Here is a 6000-nt window from a genome sequence, read left to right as displayed (position 1 = left end):
CTAGTTTCTGTTTGTGAAGTTGACAGCCTGTTTGATGACCAAGAAGAGTAAAAAATCAGCGATTTCCCTGATGGAAGGCAGTCAAAGCCTAAGGAATTCAGCCTAAATCGTTCTGAATTTTAACTGCCTGCCTTTTTGTTTTTCTTGTGTGTGTCTGTTCCCAGATGACAAACAGTAGGGCAGTCATTAGTATGTCCAGAGCGTTGCCATTTCCTTCCAAGAACGATGGATTTTGCAAGAGAGGGCCCTTAACCTGGGGGCTGCTGCGGAGCCGGCCAGACCGCGCTGGCGTCTCCTGCTCACATCAGTGCCTAGTGGCTTCGGCTACGAGTTGTCTCTGTCTAAAAGTAAGAAGAATTCTGGCCCAGAGGCATGTAAATGTGTGGCTGAAAAGTCCCTTTAAATTATGTTTAGTATTTGCCTTTTTTTTTTTTTTTTTCAGTGCTTTCATATATAATAATTTAACTTATGTGCACTTCATATAGCAGCTGGAAAAGGTCACAGGTAACAGCCTTTTGGGCCCTGACTGCATAAATGCATCGGACTTCTTTGACCTGGTTGTAGGTAGCCCTGTACACAAGGTAGCGAGGAGACCTGGCATGGCTTTTTGTGACTTCTTTTTCCTGCTGAAATACTGAAAATACTGATTAACAAGCTTAAATCTTGATGCAGTATTTATCCTCCCCCCCAAAAAGGCAAAATCTGTGAATATTTCTACTATTTTGCCACCTCTTTATCTTAATGGTGTCACTTCAACAAAATGATGTGGAGATTCAGAATGATTAAGTTGCTTTTGTTAGAGTGTATATTTCCTTAGCAGTTCAGTGATGGCTGAAATGTTGGTCTCAGAAGATCCTGAATACATGTTTTCATTGGGGATATGTAAATAGTAGCTGCTTTTTTGATGAACCAGTTATCAATGGTAATAAATCCAATTCACATCTGGAAAATTAAAATTTTTGATATTCCAAACAGTTCCTCACTTGTTGTCTCTATTTCCCCCAGGATTTCCCTCAATCTGTTTATCCTTAATTGAGGAAATGGGAGACCTGGAATGGGTTGGAGCCTTTACTTGACTACTACATTCTCCTTTCTCGAGTTAGCAGTGGGTTGTACTTTTAGAACAATGTCAACAAATACAATTTTGACCCAAATAATTAATTTAAGTTGGAATGGTCCGACCTTGTTCTGAGGGTAGTTCTTTTTATTTTGGGATCTTGGCGCAGTAGCACTGGAGCGGTGAAACATTCCCCTTCTCAACGTGGAGTCTCTGTCACATCAGACAATTTTCAAATGTCTCCTCATGTGAAAATGTTTTCTCCAGACACACGGGATGGGAGTTGCCAAGAACACTGGGAACAGATAGAAAGTTAATCAAATGTCCTGAAGTTCAGATTTGTGGCTATTTTTTTCTCCCCATTTCCCTGGGTTACCGACCACCGAATTTAAGTGGATAGATGTTCCATATGTTTCACGTTAAATTTTAAGAATGATTCTGGAGTAACTTTTCAGATATTTAGAGCCTTAAATCTTTAGCCTTACCCATCTTTAACCTTACCCATTGTTAGTTTTTCCATGTGGGATGTATTATGCTTTCCTGTGTGACCAGGAAAGAGCGTTTTGGCAGTGAGGCTGCCGCTCTCCGGGGCGCCCGCGCGGTGCCTCGCAGGCCGCGGGGCTGCTTGGCACTGCACACAATTTGCTCCATCTTTCACAGAATCACAGAATGGTTGAGGTTGGAAGGGACCTCTAGAGATCATCTGGTCCAACCTTCCTGCTCCTGCAGGGATACCTAGAGCATTGGGCACAGGGTGGCAGCCAGGGATTTCACAGGATGGTCCCCTCAGGAGCAGCTCAACGGGAGCGAGCCGGCTGGAATGCAGGCCGGAGGAGAAGGGCCCTCCCTTGGCGGGGCTTTGCTCTGCACCTGGAGATTTCAAACGCCTCATGAGCTGAGTAAAGTTTTTCATGGGATCATTTGTTGGGGGAGGTAGGAAGTATTACTTCCAGTCACAGAAACGGCCAATTTAACAGATTTCTCATATGTAGCTGTTTTAAGGGTAGAGGTGAGCCCAGACTAGAAACATTCGCATGTAGAGAATGAAGTGAGATATTTCTGTGACACTTGGCTTGCTTTCTTGCTCCTTAGTATCCACATTGCCTTCTACGTTGCTGGTTCCAGCATTGCTGTATGATAGTAAATCCATTTTTTTTAATTAAATCAATAGTGGTTTTCTTTTTTTCTCCACAGGAATTTTGTGTGTGAAATGTCTGCATAGCTATAGATAGTAATTGAGGGATACAGAAGCTTGCTGCTTGTAAGGAGGTGTCTACACAGCACTGATATGTGCTGGTTTTGGTGCCCGTAGCTCTGTGCTGCTGTTTGGGCTAGCAAAAACGCAAGGAAAAATTTGGAAAAGTTAATGTTAGTCTTTTTGGTAGCTTGTCTGAAAGGGGCTATTGAGCACAGTGCTGCTTGCTGGAGGAAATCCTGGTTGTGAAGACGGCGTTGGTGCCTCCTGCTGAAATGACCTGCTAGGGAGAGGTGCTCTGTTGTTGAATGGTGCTGCCTGGCTGGTTTTTGAGGTAGGTGATGAAAAGCGTGCTGGGCATGTCTCCCAGGTAGTGTGTGCCCTCAGAGGGGGCCTGATGCTTGGCCGCAAAGAGAGTCCTGGTTTTAAGCTGCCCTGTGCTTGCTGGCTGGGCTGTGTGTAGGAAAAGCGGAGGTGTTTTTGTCACCCTGCCTTTCGCAAGATTTTGCATGAAAACGACTAAGAAAACTACCCAAAGTCCATGACTCGTCAGCATTTCAGTCTGCGTCCCCTCTCTTCTACATGGTGCCGTTAGTTTTGCTTTGAACACTGGAGGATTTCCTTGCAGCACGTTTGCTTTCTGGAGGGAAATGTGTTTAGTTCACGGCTGGTGCAGGCTCCGCTCTGCAGTCACCAAGAAGTGTGTGTCTCCTGTCCACCAGTGCCTGGTGGGAACAGAGGGCCAGTGAGCATAGAAAGGAAAGTGCTTAATCCTGCCAAAACTAAATGTTCTCTGGAAAATCACTGGAGTAAAGCACCTGGAGATGAGAAGAGGAAAAAGTAGGATCACACACAAAATGGGTAACTTAAAAACCTATTCTGAAGCAAAGAATACCACCAAACTGCTTGCTTCCCAAAGTCTCCAGTTCCATAAAAGCCAAAGCTGGGCTTCCAGGGGTGCAGAGCTCTGTGTAAAATCAGACCCCAGCTTCCAGGTGTGTTGGCCCTATGGATAGGTCCAGCATAGGTGGGTTTTGGAGGTCCAGTTTTGCAGGTTCTTTTTTAGTCAATGGGGGAGCTGCTCTGCTTGCACCACTCGGTGAGTCAAATGGAAGTAACATATCCAGCTCACATCGTTATCCTGCAGTTTTAATTTGTTCCTGATGTTTTCTTTGGAGAATTAAATAGGGCCTTTCAAAGAAAGGTCCTGGAGAGTCTTGGCAGCAGCAGAAGAGTAATACCTGCCTCTTCTTTGCAGAGAGGGAGTGCTCATGTTAAGTGAATCCAGGTAAGTTTGACCACTGGAGCACATCATCTAGACCTGCTGACAGCCACTGATGAATTGATTTGAAGTATAATGTGGTTTGGATTATGCGGGAGCTGGAGCCCTCTGCTTCCTGCTCTACATCAGGTGTAGAGTTCTGCTGAACGGATTCTGTTTTATACAAAATTAGTTTATCTTGATAAATGTTATATCACTGAAACCCACAGATTTAGCAGTGTAGTCTTTTCTCGGTGGATATAGCTGTGCTTTTGAATTCACAATCCATTAACTTTTATCTTGTCATTTGAGATAGCAGTGTAGTTTTGAGCAGGATGAGGAATGCTGGGGAGTATATTCATGTGAGCATATTCCCCCAAAGTTTGGTGCTAGAATGTATAACATTTTCAAAGGTCAATATTTTAAATTTCTGCCTCAAAATACAGAGTTGATGTAAATGGAAGTGTTTGGAGAGGTCTCAGGAGCTACAGTAGGTCCCACTGTTGCCTAGTGTCACAAGTGAGAGCATTCCAGGATGCAGTTCTGCCTTTCTTCTGGCTTTGGGATCACACACAGCTCCCAGCACCTCGCTTACACTTTTCCTCAGTTTATGGCATGGTGACAGGACAGCTATTCCAAATAGTTACTGAAACACAAGGGATTGGGGATGTTGTTTTCCTCAAGTGCTGTGGTGGATGGAGGTCACAATGTTCCTTGGCTGGTGGGCAGCAGGAGGAGCACGAGGGAAGAAGGCAGTTAGGAAATCCTGGGCTTGCCGAAGCCCTGTCTGCAGGAGCAAAGCGGCCGCCTTTCCGTTGATCACAGCAAGCCTTGGATCAGTCACTAAACGAAAGAGACAACTGCCTTTTGTAATCAGGGGTGATGAAAAGCCCTGGTGCTTCAGGACACTGCAAAACATTCACTGAAGTCTTAATTAGTCACTGTTTAATTGTTCCTTTGCTGAAGTCCCTCTTCCGCATCTTTCCTACGTTCAAAGTGCTCAGATGTTTCAGGCTGCAGGTGGAAACTAATCTGTCCTAATGAGAACAGTGCCTGAAGAGACTGTGAGTAGCAAGTGGCAGCTGAAAGGAGTTACAGCAAAACCTGCCTGGGCAGGGCTGTCCCAGTGCTGCAGTGTGAGGATTTCAGCCCATGGTAGGATGAGCTTGTGCTGGTTTCCTGAGCTTGGGCATGGGGCTCCAGCAGCCTGGAGCTGCAGGGGGAATTGAGGAGGGCCCAGAGCTCTCTGCAGGTGGAGGCATAAGGGGACACTTACCAGAAAGAGAATTTTAGCAGTTTTTGAACTAATGTTGAAAGCTTTGTGGAGGGAATGCTAGGTGTCCTCTTGGTGGGAGGAGCGGATGGGCCAGGTCAGGGACAGAGAGGTTTGTGAAGGCTCTGGAAAACAGTCACTGCCCAAGAGCCCTGACTCGGGAAACTTTGCAGAGAAAGACCTCAGGTAAGCTTAGTTTTGAGAAACACATAAATCTTGTAAATGATTTTTGAATGATATTTGTTGCCTTTTCAATTTAGGATTTTTACTCCTTTACATCAGAAGTGATTTTTGGCAGCTTATAGTGTATTAGAAAAACAAGCACGTGCAGTGGGCAGCATTAATCAGGGAAATGTCCCTAATGTGTTTGTTCCGAAGTTTACTGTGCTGCTTCAGGAAGCAACAGCCTGACCTTTAGTTTCTGGTATGGTTTGAGGGTTTTCTTACATGTACGTGAAGCTTTCCAAGAAAAACGAAGTGACTGTGGTTTGGCATTTAAATCACAAATGTTGTATCAAGCTAGAGAATTTCAGAAGTCGTTAATACATAGATGTCATTTTGTTCACTTGAGGATAAACTTTGCCCCTGTCTGTCCATATGTAGCTCCTTTTTGGTCCAAATTCAGATTTTGATAATTCTGATGTAAATCTAAATGCCATGCTAATGTCAATAGAGTGAGTTTCTTTGGATTTCTTTGAGAAGAGATGTATGTGTATTTGAGAGTCTTTAAGGGTGCAGAAAGCAGGCGGACGTCAGCCTGCACGGCTGGGGATTTGGCCCGTTGGGGCTCTGGCAAGATGTGGGTCTGCTATGGCCTTCTCTGGGGTGCAGCTCCTTCGGGTGTTGAGTTTAGATATGGAGCTGAAGGCCATATAGGAAGGCTGAATTGGTTTACCTGATTTTTCTTTTTTACTCTTTTTTTGGAAGTGTATGTTATTTAAGTCATTCCTTGCTGTGCTGTGACGTGGTTAGGACAACTGCTGTGAAGTGTCTCACAGAAGAGCATCTTTGTGGCACCACAAGCTCGTCAGGGAAACCTCTCTCAAAACATGTGTGGGCCTGAGGGGCTCCCAGGGCTGTGTGTGCCCACCCGGCTGTGGCCCGGGATGAGGAGCATGTGGAGGCGCCTGGCGGGGCTGCCAGAGGCCTTCGAGACTGAACGTGTCTTTAAGAGGGATTTCCAGATTGCGGTTGAAAACTGTTCCTTGTTTGTG

At 45.2% G+C, this 6000-nt stretch overlaps 1 protein-coding gene across 1 annotated transcript in view; it reads left to right on the top strand.

Moving 5' to 3' along the window:
- The first annotated feature begins 4779 nt into the window (after positions 1-4779).
- PID1 (phosphotyrosine interaction domain containing 1) overlaps positions 4780-6000 on the top strand; it is a 56910-nt gene continuing 55689 nt past the window's right edge. Inside the window, exon 1 of the mRNA XM_026040133.1 lies at positions 4780-4972. The gene's annotated coding sequence lies outside the window, so the exon portion shown is untranslated. The remainder of the gene's footprint in view (positions 4973-6000) is intronic.

The sequence above is a fragment of the Nothoprocta perdicaria genome, unplaced genomic scaffold, assembly GCF_003342845.1.
Source record: "Nothoprocta perdicaria isolate Ctin4 unplaced genomic scaffold, notPer1 scaffold_25, whole genome shotgun sequence".
Taxonomy (NCBI): Eukaryota; Metazoa; Chordata; class Aves; order Tinamiformes; family Tinamidae; genus Nothoprocta; species Nothoprocta perdicaria.
This window is presented reverse-complemented; position numbering and strand designations above follow the sequence as displayed.